The sequence below is a fragment of the Drosophila sulfurigaster genome, chromosome 3, assembly GCF_023558435.1.
Source record: "Drosophila sulfurigaster albostrigata strain 15112-1811.04 chromosome 3, ASM2355843v2, whole genome shotgun sequence".
Taxonomy (NCBI): domain Eukaryota; kingdom Metazoa; phylum Arthropoda; class Insecta; order Diptera; family Drosophilidae; genus Drosophila; species Drosophila sulfurigaster.
In genome coordinates, this window is record NC_084883.1 from 36,730,584 (window position 1) to 36,745,651 (window position 15,068).

Genomic DNA, 15,068 nt, shown 5'->3' on the forward strand with positions numbered 1-15,068 from the left:
TAGTAAACTCTTCTATCATTAACCTTTATGGCTACTTTGTAATGCCACATTTCTTAGAACCTTTGTACTATCAACTTCACAAGTCTTGGTGCCTCTATGAACAAAGTGAATCACAGTTGATATTACCTTATAAATATTTATTGCAATAAAAATAAATGAACGTCTTTAAGCATTGCATTTAAATACTATTAATTTTTTTAATTTGCAAACTTGAACTTCGATTGCTATCTCAGAATAGCAGTATAATAAATGTGAACTAGTTCAACGTGTATTACCCCTCTAATAATCTGTCAATAACCTCTCCAACCGGTTGCTCACCCTCTTTATTTGTAGTTATGATTAGAACTATAGCTATAACTAACCCATAGACCGACACTTTCCATTGGCAACCTTGGATTCGTTGAGATGGCACACAAGAGGAAGGAAGAAGGGGAAGGTTCATTGTCTCGACTCGTTTTAAATCAGAGTGATCTACATTTAGTCACTGAATAAATGGACGCAATTCGCATTTACTCGTAACAGACACATAGTCAGACAGACAGCCAGACAGCTCTATTGCAACTAATTACTGGACTTACCGAGCACTCGTATTCATCTCGGCACTTCCGCATTTCGAGCTGAGGCACCTGTTTCTCTCACTGAAACAAGCTGTGAATTGGATAATAAATAATGCTTTGGACACTTGCTTGGTCAAATAATAGCCAACGAGATGCAATATACTAAGTATCTATATATCTGTAGTATGCTATACTATATGTGTAGAACGTTTTCAGCTTGGACACAATTGACACAATTAGCATTTCGTCTAATTGCACACAATTTTCATGGGCTTTAAGCTTTCGCCTCGTCATTAGGAAAATTGCATAGGCAAATGAATGCAGACAGAATTTTCATTAGCACAAGGCTAGCACCCCTTTTCTTCCCCCAAAACTTCAACTTCCCCGCAAAAATACCGTACTCCCTTTTATAATAATTTATGCTCGAAATACGCCTAAAAGTGTGCTGTATAATTTGCCAGCCAGCAACGCGAGGCAAAGTAACCAAAAGCAACTTTGATGCTGCCGTAAAGTTTTCTGCGGCTAATCACTTGTTAAGTTATTTGTTAAGGCATGTACGAGTTGGCTAACAGGCACCAAGATGGCTCAAACGAGTGCTGGAGTGGAGAGGTCAGAGGTTGCTCGAGGGCAACGCCAAATATTTGTGGCATGTTTGTCTCCTCTCTCTCTTCCACACTCCCTTCCACTCTCTGTTATTTAAGCCTATCCATTGATTCTATGCTCAACTTATTTGCATTTTCCGCAAGTTTCCTCGTAAATTGGCTATGCATAATAAAATGGCAACAATTTGTAATTTATAATAACTAATTAGCAAGGCACAGACAAAGAGTTAACTTTTGTTTAATAATGAGTATGTTATTTAAGCTAAAAAGCATACAATTTTTATCAACAAAACTCTTTATGTGCAAATCCATATTTCATTTATTGTTTATTTCTAGCGATCAGATATTCTTAAATATCTATCATATGTTAAACTTTCCAATTAATTATGGATGTCTCTGGTGATTTTATTGTTTATTATTTTGTGAAAAGCATTTGAAACATTAAATTTATTGATTAGGAATTTTCTTTTTTCGCTAATTCAAATTATTATTTCTATAAATATCATATTAATAGAAATTAGCATTTCTCTAAAAAAAGACAAGTATATAATAAAAGTGAAAATTGGATTCTTTGTTCAATAAATTTACTAGAAAGGATAAATATAATACAAATATTGTGTAGTAGTTGCCAATTTATTGTAAAGCTAAATTTATAAAACTTTCTTCTGATATTTTCTGTTTGTTGGAAAAAAAAAATGTTAACTACACAACTTGTTATGCCCGCTACCCATAGGGTAGAAGGGTATTATAACTTTGTGCCGGCAGGAAATGTATGTAACAGGTAGAAGGAGGCATCTCCGACCCTATAAAGTATATATATTCTTGATCAGCGTCAACAGCCGAGACGATATAGCCATGTCCGTCTGTCCGTCTGTGTGTCTGTGTGTCCGTCCGTCTGTCCGTATGAACACCTAGATCTCAGAGACTACGAGAGATAGAGCTATAATTTTTTTTCGACAGCATTTGTTATGTTTGCACGCAGATCAAGTTTGTTTCAAATTTTTGCCACGCCCACTTCCGCCCCAGCAAATCAAAAAAAATCGAATAACAATCGTAATTTTAAAGCTAGAGTTTTGAATTTTGGTATATATAATAATAACTATAGTAGTTATGGTTCCTGAAAATTTGGTTGCGATCAGATAAAAATTGTGGAAGTTATAAAAGAAATACTTTTGTATGGGCAAAAACGCCTACTTATAAGGGTCTTAGTTACTTTGGCTGACAATCTGGTATATTGAACCGTCTATGGTATATTTTGAATGCGGTACTATATTGATATACCAAACATACCATTTCGTATATTTTTAGTATTTTTTAAATATTTTCGGTATATTTTCAAAATGATACCGCAATATTTTGCCTTTATTAAAAATGGGTAGCGGGTATTTCACAGTCGAGCACACTCGACTGTAACTTTCTTACTTGTTTTATTTTAAGCTTAACTTTACATAACATATTCTTTAGGTATTAAATGTGTTTCAATAGGTTGTAAATTCAAACAAATATGTATTTGAACAATAACTAAATAGCGTATATCAATGATTGACAGCGAACAATGAAAAATATTATTATAATACCAATTATATGAAGAATGTATATATAAATATACAATTACAACCAACTTGAAGGCACGCGTGTTTCAAAATTTCGTATAATTATAAATACAAATGAATATTAATTATTAAATTATATAGTTTATTTTTGAGAGGCTTATAAAAAGCAGTCTACTGCATGTAAAATCCATTAGCACCTGGAGATTCTCAGGTTGGGCCTCCATAATCAATTTCAACTGCTTTTAAATATATAATTTTGCTAAACAATTCAATTAGTGAGCCCAGAAAAAAGGCGTTGCTACCAATAAAATTTTAATTAGCAACCCAAAAGTTTTATTAACAAAATTTGTGTTTCCAAAAACAATCACTTCAAGTCAGTCAAAGAGAAATAAGCAGACGCTGAGTTGTCCAAGATTTTATTTATGAATGGAATTGTTTTCATAACTCAAATTAAAAAATATTTTTGTATCTCCATTCATTATAAAATTAGATATTAGAAAACAAAAACCAAGCTATCCATCTATTTACTGTTATCTTTCTGGTGAATAATAAATGAATGCTCTATAATGTAAATACTATATTTTACAATCAATTAGAACACTCTATCAGGCAATTATCCAACACTGTTTGCATGCATCGTAATGTCTGACATTAAACTGATTTAATTATATGTAAAGTCTCTAACAATTGTTACTAGTTTTTTATTTTTCATGTTTATTTAATCAAGATTGTTGTTGTTGTTGTTGTCGCTGTTTTTGTCATGCATCATGACATATTATTAATAAACATTATTTGTATTTGACAAAAGAAATACCACAAAATGCGAGCCAAAGAATGGTTTTTCATTTATCAAAGCAAACAGCAAAACATACGGCAAATAATTTCCGGCAAAATATTGAAATTCATAATCCGAACGGATAGACCAGACCAAACAGATATGTAGACAGATGGGACAATACAGACAAACCGACAGATCGGACAGATTGGACAGACAGACAGACAGACAGACAGACAGATTGCTGATGGCTCGTGGCCTCCCCAAAGCAAATTGACAATTAATGCCATAAATTTAACTTTTTCATTTTGGTTAGCAAAAATACAATGCAATTATTTAATAAATCTGCGCACAAGCTCAATTATTTGCAATTGTTTGCTGGTTAATTGCTAATTTTAATATGTGTGGGAATAAAGATTCTTAATTGGTTATAATCGACTTGTATTTTATACGCAGTCTTTAGTTGATACCTGGCTCGGTTCCAGAGTTGATAAAGCACATAAATAGAATAACAATTTCAATAGATCTGTGATATTCATTTATTTCAAATGCATCTTGCTTCTGGAAATACTTTAGAGTATCTAACTGGAGTCTCTTTTTAGTTATATGCGAAAAATTTAGTATCATTTTTTATTGAAAATTAACTTAATAGATAATCGTTCAAGTTCTTAATAAACTTTTCATTACTTAATGCAAAATATTTGGATCCTTGCAACCTATTGAAGGATATGTATTCTTAGTAAGCCCCAATTTTCTGGAAATTGTGTAAAAATGTTTAATCTACAATTTTGTTTTAATAAATTTGTATAAAAGTGTTAATACTACTACCCTATAATATTAAAGGGTATTAAATAATCGTAAGCTTCAACTCACACTCTCTTGTTAATGCATCTCTTTAGTTTACAGACAACAATTTGTCTAGGTAAATTAAGCTTGGTTTTCCGTACACGTGATAACCTTAACCCGTTTACCTTGAAGCGTGGCTATCATAAGCATTGTGTATGAAAATGGAACCCCCCGATTGAATTGCATTTCAAATTACTTCAAATGCAACTGGAATTGCTGCAGTCTCATTTATGCCGGAGATACAAGTCGTATTAATAGTGAGATGATCTCAAAACTGAATTCATAAATATATAAATTTTAATATAAAACAAAGTGGTCTGCCATTAGGCACGTTCTGTTCATAGAACATTTATTTATGATGTATTCTGGGAATTCCTCTTATCTAATCCACATATTCGTTGTTGCAATTCTGTGAGTCAACGATTAAAGTGTGAAATGTTTAGGGCTCAGAGGGACGTTGTTACACCTTTGTCACATTTAATCACGTTGTTTAACTAGTGTTTTCCATTGGTTTGCAAAATACAAATACGAATATGAACATTGCACAAATCACGTTAGTTTAATGTGCTTTATAGACGATGACTAGATACAGAGAAAATAGAGGAGCTTAAGAAGTGATAAGTTAGATGAATCATGGATTTGGCTTGCCGGGTATCGTGGTTATTTGTTTCTGTTCTTTAATTTAATATTCAAACTATCGATAGTTTTTTTAACAATAGTAACTGAGAATTGCTTTTACTATCGATAGTTTTATTATCACAATAATTATCTATGTAGTATTTCGGACATTTTAATAAAATCATTCTAATTTTAAATAAACATTTTTTTTTATTAATATTATTTGCGTATACCACACACTTGCCTAGGGCCCTGAACAATAGTAATTATATTATTATTTATAGTACTATCGATAGTTTTGCAACGATAGTAATTCTCTATAAATTAGTTGTTTTGAACACACAGTTTTTATTCCAAAATTAACATTAGTTGCGTATACCCCTTCATACATCTTACAGGGTATTCGCATTACAAATGTAACTGTTAACGCATCTGCTTTGGGTTTGTTTCTTATTTCATCGTTAACTCTGCTTTGCATGCTTATCTGCATTTTAAATATACCCTGCACCAATAAAACGTATTTCAAAAGAGAAATAAAGATGCGATCATTCTTAAGAAAAGGCATATTTGTTTTTAGTCATCGTTCTAATCATAATATAAATAATTTCTGCGTAAAGAAAAGATTAAAGCAAAGAATTTCAATGAATAGCTAGAAAAACTGAAGTTGTGCGATAGCTGCGCTAATAAGTGCAGGGTATCTGCCAGGGTATATAATTTCCACTTTATTCCACCGACTTTTCATTTGTTTTCTTACGCATCTTTACAACTGCTCTGCCACTTCACATATTTAACTAACACAATATCATTTGTCTTTTGCTTTTGTTTCAAGTTTTAACAAGACGCAACGTGAAATGAAACCGCGCAAATTGAGTAAAAATGTTTAAAAACGTGAATGTTAAATAAATTAAGCTAATAAGCCGCGCCAACTGTTTCCTTTTTGTCACCAGTTGCGGATCTTATGCGATTTTTCAGGTATAAAATCAAAATGCCGAATAATTTGTGAAAATATTTCAAGCAAAGTTGTCGTCGAGTGCGTAACGTGCAACGTGAGAAAATTAATAAAAAACAATACAACGTTTACAAATAGTGCAAAACAAGAGACCGAAAGAATACAAGTGAGTAAACATAAAATAAAAATAAAATTGGATTTTAATCGAAACAGTTTTGTTTGTCGATTCGAACGCATTTTTACGACCTTTTTGCCTCACCTGTTTTACATGTTTTGCTTTTGTACCACTTTCTTTTCTCTTTTTCTGTTTTTTGGTTTTATTATTATTATTTTTTGACTGCTCTTTTTTTTTGTCTGTTTACGCTTTTTAGCAATGTTAATGAGCTGCTGTTTTTTTTAATAACATTAATGACATCATTTTTGGATTGTTTATGCGCAAAATGTTTGTTCGTTCTCCATTCTCTATTCTCTATTCTCCATTCTCCATTCTCCAATCTGGGGACATAGCGTGTTATATCTATTGTTGACGGAAACATAGTTTTTGTATAGCTTTTATTGTTAATTGAGTAAGTGTTTGGCATTGAAGGTCTGCGCAGCTTAGAAAACATTATTATATACCCTGTAATTAATGAAGAGAGTGATAAAACACGATAATCCAGTTAAGAGAACTCAAGAATATCATTAAAAATACTTCAACTTAATATTAAGCATTGACAGATAACATTTTTATTAGTTGATCGGTCCACAATTTATTAAAGATGTTTGTTTTCATTTTATAAATTGATGTATAAATACTTTTTGTTAATTTTGGGAATCTAAAAAGCCGTATACTTAATATATTAAATTTATAAATATATTTTATAAAAATTACTTATTTTTCGAAAATATTTCATTGTCAAAACTATATTCAAATGCTTTGTATTTTATATATATTTTTCTATAGGGTATATTTAAGTTGAGCTCTCTCTCTCTCTTGTCTATTTTTCTAATGCGCGGTACTTAATGTTCTTGTCTAATGATTGTGGCATTAAAAATTGAAGAGCATTCGAGATGAAGTACACGCACACTTGTTTACCTTTTAATATTCTCTATTTATGGCTCCACACGCTGGTTAATCAATTTTGTGATTTATGTTAGTAGCACTTCGAACTTGCTGTATCAGTTTAAATTTTTTGTGGTTGATTAAATGACATTGGCAACGTCAGTTGGCAACAACTTCTTGAACAGCTCCAAAATGCTTTGAAAGAATGATTCTACTAATCAAATAAATTATCTGCATGCGATTAAACATGATTTTTATTTGATACTTAAGGGTATTTCATCAGTAATTAATGTTTTAGATTCTTATCTGCGGCACTTTTCCACGTAATTGAAGAACAACTCATTCAATAATATATTATAACCTCTAATAGTAAAATGCTTGATGAGCTTCGTCTGCTGATAGTGTGATAATGGGTCTTTAAAAAGTGAAGCCGTGGGAAACATTTTATATTAGACACTTTTTATTAAGCTACAAAATCACTCGTGACGATTTCACAACACTTTATAGCTGATATCAAAAGCCTTACAAAGTTGTGTGAACAATGTAAATGCTGATAAAAATGCCTGAGATTTAAGTACTTAGAATGCCGATTTCCGGTTAAAGATACTTACATTAATTAGAGGGTTTCGACAGATTAAATTGAATAAAATATATGTCAAATGTTCTTCAAATGTAATAAATAGATACAAATATAATTATTGCTAAATTTATAAATATGTTCGGCAGTAAGGATCTTAAAATATAAGATATTTTAAAGCTAAGTTCATGGGAAATATCAGTATAAGATTTATATATATACTATGAACCTTTATTTTCTTCAAACAATATAAAACAATACTTTAAAATTGTATAAGTAAGAAAGTTACAATCGAGAGTGCTCGACTGTGAGATACCCGCGACCCATTTTTAATGATAACAGAACAGTGCGGTATTAATTTTAAAATACACTAACTTATTATACCGCAAAAATACTGAAACGGCTTTATTTGACAATATTTGGTATATTGATATAATGCTAAATACAAAATATACCATAATATACCATATTGTCAGCCAAAGCAACATTCAAAAGTATTTCTTATACAACTTCAATAATTTTCATCTGATCGCAACCAAATTTTTAAGATTCGAAACTCTAGCTTTAAAATTACGCTTAGAAAATGTGTACATACTTTATACTAACTTAGCATAGAGTATATTATTATACTTAAATATTATATTCGTCAAACGATTAATCTGTTTGAAAACAAAAGAACTTAAGCAACATGCACATACCTTAAAACAAATTTATTTTTTTGGTTTTAATTCATTATTTTGCATAATAAATCACATTGGGGCAATGCTCCGTTTCGTTGGCTTTTAAATATGCCAAGCTCAAAAAAAGCGTTTTTTCCATAATTAACTCGCTTGAGTAAACCGTTGTAAGCTGCCTTTGACTCTTTCGCAGTTGGCAGGCAAATGTCAAGAAGTCATTCCCTGCGTCTCCTTCCTTCCTCTTGTCAGCGTCAGTAGAGTTCGCCTGGCAGTTCACTCTCTCTCTCTCTCTCTCTCTCTCTCGTTCTCCCTCTCACTCTGTTGTAGGCCTCTTCTCCCCTTGTAGTGTTTAAATAAATGCAACCGCATCGCTTCAAAGTCACAAACAATTTGCAAGCCACACTGAGCACTCAACAAGCCGCATTAAAATACAACCCATTGTTATACGAGTATGATTCCAATAGTCCCCCCTCTCTCCCCCTCTCTCCGCCCACTCCTCATAGCTGCTGACAGGCGACGGCAGTTCATTACAATTTTGTTATTTTTAATGGAACATTGTTAATAACGAAAATGTCGCCAAAGTAGCAACCAAAAAAAAAAAAACGACAACATTTTGTTATGAGACTCTTCAACACAAATTGAAACTTTCGCACAAAAAATCAGAAAAAAACGAAGCCGAAAAATGAAAAAAGAAAATATTGAATTGAAAGTTCAGTGACTTCTATTATTTAAAGTGAGGGTATAGGGGAGAATATATCACAAAAAAAGAGAGAATTGATTGTGATTTTTGAAAAGAATCAAACAACAACGGAAGAAACTACACACATACATACATAAGTTAGCATTTCTATAATTTCTAATAACATCATTTATCAATCGGAAGTTATGAGTGAAATTGATATACACTTCAATATTATCAAGTTTTCAAATATGTATTTGTGTATGGGAATATCTATTACAAATTAAATATATATGTGGCTATTTGTGGTTTCTCTATACAATTCTGATAATTAAAATTTAAAAATTGTATTATTTAATGAAGATCAAGGCTTCCACGATATTCTTTTTGATCACTTCAGTGTTATCTGAAATATAGAATTTAATTATAATATAAGTTGAATAAATTTCATTAATATTATATTACATGTTTCTTATGCTTACACTTCAAACACTTTTAGTCCATAATTTGTAAAGTATACGACTGGTAGGATTTCTATTCTGCAGGAAGAGCAACCAAACTGCAGCTCAGTGCAAGCAGCTGGTCAAGAATAATCTAGTTCAACGATTTCACAAGTTTAGATGTTTAACCCCAATATACTAAGCATCAAAATACAGAAAAGAGATTATTATAGATCTAGTGCATACATTTTACCTAACACCTCTTAGTATGCTTATCATATTTCAGCGTTTAATGCCGCCATTTAAAACCCCCCACAATAACTGTAAACACACACATTTTAATCGTCTGAACTATATGCTATGCAAGTTATACGATCTTGAATTCTCGTCACGAGTCGCTCGTGCCTAAAGTCAGCAAATATTTGCTGGAAAACAAAATATCATAAATTATATATGCCTACAGAGTAGTGCGTGAAAGGGGGATTTACCCAAAGATCCAGACATCTGTAAATTCCATGCATTATTTATGTGCTTCATTATGGTTAAAAATATAACAGTAATAATCTCTGATCGATCCCCTCTTTGGTAGACAAAGACACGCCACTGTGATTGTGTGTGTAGAAGTCAAGGGAAAGAAAGTACTTCAGTCTTTATCTAAAACAGTGCAAATGTCTTTGCAATCCGATTATCAACTTAGACATATGCCCAGATAATGCCACACCGTCGGCCTAGGCACAGTTCAAGATAATAAAAGAAAAAAAAGAAGGGTGAATTGTTTTTATATTTATATAAAAATAAAATGTAAACGAATCTGTTATCAAGATTCGTCGTCAACATGGAAATTATGTTCGCCTCCGCTGGAAATCGTCATAATGTGCAATAATCCCTTATCTTTCAGAAAAAAGTCTGGGCAAAATGTTTCATAGATGAATTGGCCTGGCTTGCCTCTTTACTCACTTTACCCACTTTAATTGCAATGGTTATAAAGGGAATCAACTTTTATGACTCGCGCACAGGCCGACTTTGCACTTGCCAAATGCGTGTTTCACCAGACTTTGGGGTTCTCAGCTCTGTCGATTATACTGACTGATACTACGAGTATACGTATGTTATACTCGTATACGTCTAGCCAGATGAAGCACCATTTTGCGCATTCAGGAAGCCATATAACCGTCTCTACTACTCGTATATAAAGAACACTTGCGCGTTCAAAACCATTTCACTTGTCTGAGGCAATACTATAGAATTTTAATGGCACAACGAGTCGAAAATAGTACTCGTAAAGTCACCCCACATATTATAGGAACATTTATTAGGGGGGATCATAAAATAAAGGTAAAGATCTCAAAAAATGAAAGAAAATATTTATGGATTTATTAGGCTCAAATTAATCAACCTTTATACTATATACTAATTTAGCATTTCATATAAGAGGGAAATTTGTGCTCGACTTTAGAAAAGTTTATGGATTGAGTTTGGGTTTTATGGTGTCTGGATCTTAAGGATGTATTTGAGAATTTCTACCGCATAAATTTGTATAATAAATAATGTCTTGGAACTGTAACTTTAATGGAGGAAATAATGTTAATTTTTTATTGTTAAAACTGTTTAGTTTCGGTTTTATGGTTTTTGTATGTTTAGGAAAGATTTCAGAAGTTCTAACAAACACAAATTTGTATATAACGCTTTAACATTGAAATCTTTAGCAATAACTTTTAAATCATTTGTGTTAATAACACGTAATAATGCTTTAATAGGCAGCTGTCAAAATTAATATATAATTATATAAATGCTGAAGTACAAAAAGATGGGCAATAAAAAATTATAATTATAAATATTGCGACATTCATTCATCATAGCAGGAAAGAACTGTTTTATAACTCTCTCTCTCTCTGTGTCTGTCATGAGCTTATTTTTGGGATGAAGCATAAATCAAACTGCAAACCATAAACGAAATGGAAATGAAGTTTGTATTGACGTTAGATATGATATCGAGGGAAAGATAGATTTGTGACACATTTGCCAAACATCATTGTGAGTGGTACGTCAACTATATTTATCGTAATATAAAACGACAATAGACCAACTGTAAAAGGTGTCAAAATATTTGCGGAAAGCGTCAACCAACGACCAAATTATTGGCTCAAATAAACAGTTGACAATAAATTGTCTAAATATTTGCAAATAATTGGAAAAAAAAGTTAATTGGGCCTGAATTCAATTAGCAGTTGATTTTGATTTGCCTTTTAGGGGGAAGTTGACTCTCTGGGTGACGTCCCTGGCTTACTTAATGACGCTCTATGACGTCAAAATATCGCGTCGCATCGCGTCGCATCGCCGAAACTGTGAATTGAAACTGCAATCAGTATTTCAAGCATGGATTGCGCTATAAAAGCGATCAAAATAGATTGCATTGAATTGGAGTGGGTGGCTTAGGATTGGATTCGTTTTAGGGTTATCAATTTCAACTAGGTTGAGATTTACTTTTAAGCTTGCTTTGCCAATCTTTTACTCGTTTGTCTAGTATTTCCATTTGTTGTTTTGCTTTTCCACACTCTATATTTAGTGCTCTGCATTCGAGAAGTTTTCAAAACATACTACGCGACAAGTCATTGATCTTGCTCGAGGTCTGAACTTTGGAGTCAGTTTTTTAAAATGTATTTTTTTTTTAAAGCATCTAGTGGTCAAGTTGATGTTGATGCCGTTAGGCCGCTTATGTTGTATGTTGACTTGCAGCTAAATTTAAATTTCGGGCTTTGGCTGTTTCGCCATAGAGTCTAGAGTCAAGTCTAGAGACTTGAGCCTAGAGTTGTTTATATGGTGCTGCTGTTGGCACTGCCTCAATGCGAGTAATGGAAAATTACTGGGCTCGCCTCGAAATCTCGTTATTCGACGACGGCCTATGCGCAGCTTGGCTTTGCGCAGACGGCACTTGTGAGGCGTCTTAATGGATTGTGTCATGTGAAATTTACAGTAGCCACTCGTAAACATAGAAGCGACAGTCTCTTCTTCCAAGCCGACTTTGAAAAACTCTCTGTCTAGAGTTTGCTAGAAATATTTCTGATTAAAAGAACTTTTTGTTTTTTATTTCTGTTCTGTTCTTCAAAATATTAAAAGTTGCTTTAAATTTAAAATGAATTTATATTAAATTTTATTTAAATCTTAATGAAGTAAGAAAGTGTGTAAAAGTGTATTCGACTGTGAGATACCCGCTACCCATTTTGAATGAGACTGCGATATTATTTTAAAAATATACCAAAAATATACTTAAAACATACCAAAAGCTATTTTTGCCATATTGATTTATCACTATATTCAAAATATACAGAAAATAAATATACCACAAAAATACTTCAAATATGCCAAGAGCTATATTTATATTTATTGATATAGTAATACACACATAATATACCACAGAGTGCACAATTTAAAAATATACCCATATGAATATGCAAAAATACTATAAATATACGAAATGCTATATTTGTTATATTGATATAGTATTACATTCAAAATCTTTTGAGTAATCTTAAAAATATTTATGCGATAACAATTTATATCTCAAGCTTAAAAAATATAAATGAACATACAATTTGTTTTGTTACAAAATTTTATAATATTTAAATGTTGTTTTATTGATATATTGACATTAATATCAAAATATAGTTTTCAAAATTGCAAAATTTGCAAAATTGATTTATAATTTATACATGTAAGCTAATTTAATTTTAATTCATATATTTAGTCGAAGAAACTGGGTTATGACTTTCAAGTATAAATTATTGCAGACTTATTAAACTCGCATTAGGTAAATTGATTTTTAAAATCTTTTAAAAGGTAGTTATTTATTGTTTTTCAAAGTTTCCCAAGTCTGTCTCCAACTTAAGTTCAGCACGATAAACTGCACAGATACATTCGTATCTTACGCAATACGCATAGCTACTATTCAGGTTTATTTTCAAAGTTTTCCCTTGTGATCTTCGCTGTGACTCCCACGCATTACGACTATCCAAAGCGCAACTGTGTCAAGGTCAAGCCCTGGGGCTCTGACTTGAACCTAAGTCGAGTTCATTACACGTTACACGTTGTAGCTGGAATTCTATAACTATAAGTTAACATGCATTTGGATGACATTTTAACGACATATTTACAACTATAAAGTTGTCAAGGGGCTGGGATCAGTAAACCTCGACGAACGTGTCTGAATGTTTTTGGCTCTTATCACACTAACCACTGAAAGAGAGAGAGAGAGAAAGAGAGACCCACACGCCACCGCACCGCCACCGCACTGCACCACACTGTGGAGTGGGTTACAAGTGGGCAAGCGGGCTGTAAATGTGTTTAACAAGCTGTCAGCGTTATTGCTGATATGCGGCCCCAAAAGCCGCAATACTAATCAATGGCACGAGCGGCAAACGGCAGTGAAGACCCGCAATAAATAACCAGCATAGCGTACGATAGCGCGACTGTGAAATACCCGGTGACTATCTGACGTTTTGCAATTTCTGTGGCTGGACTGTGAAACTCCCTGTACTTATTGAAATATTACGAATAAGTTAAGAAATAGTAGAAAGTCGGTTAAACTATTTCGCAATTTGAATTGCATTATGATTTATAGGATATATTTGGATTATAAAAATCTTCCAATACAAACTACATGAATTTCTGAATAATAATTCTAAAAGTATAATTCATATAAAGCTTATGCGTAATTCGTATTACTAAGTTGACAAAGGTTTATAAATATTTACTTATTATAGAAATCTGTCAATAAGTTAAACGAATTTGTATTAGTCAGATAATGCAACTGTATTATTATCATTGTGTAAATGAACACTAAGGTAAAAAATATTAACAAATTTACAAACTTATTATAAAACTCTCCGAATAAGTCATAAATAAAATTATAGATAGAAATTTGCAATAAAAGTTGTTTTATGGTTTACAAGATATCTTTGGGATAGTAAACAGTGAGTTGATAAAGAAATTACAAACTAGTATTTATCATATTATTAAACATTTTCGAAATGTTTCCTAATTATTTATACACAGAATTATAATTCATTAAAATCAAATTTGAAGTACACAACTTTTTTAAAGAGTGTTTTTAATATGATTAGCTAAACATTTTGTTTATGAGTCCCACTCATGTACATATGTATATGTATATTAATAAAACTAGTAATATATTTCAAACCCCCATATTTGATTATTTGCTTTGGTGATTAATTAGCATAATTGTTCTCCAAACTATTTAACCTTCATAACCTGCATTTTTAGGATGTGGTTAGATTGTAAGTCACAAGTTTCAGTCACCAGTTATCACAAAAAGCTATATATATGTCATACATTTTAATTTGAAGAAACTGATTTGAAGAAAAGCAAAGATGAAAAAAAGAAAACAAAACAAAATTTCAATGTTAGCAGTTATAGTAAATTTATGCTAAAATTTCAATGTAATTTTGAGATGTCATTATATGCCGATCAGCATACCCACTGCGTGTTTCACCTACGAGGTATTTGCCGAAATAAAAGCTAATCGCTGTGACGTCAGAGGTCGTTCGTATAGCCGCCTTTAATCTGTTTAACTTATCTCGGACTAGCTGGGTTCAACAAATTCGTTACAAGTCCAGCGACATAACGAAATCTTGGCCAAATTCCCCCTGTTCAGAGACACAACAAAAATCAGTTTGAACCGGAAATCGAGCAGTGGAAAATGCTACAACACGGTGTTTGTTCGCTTTCGTTAAGAA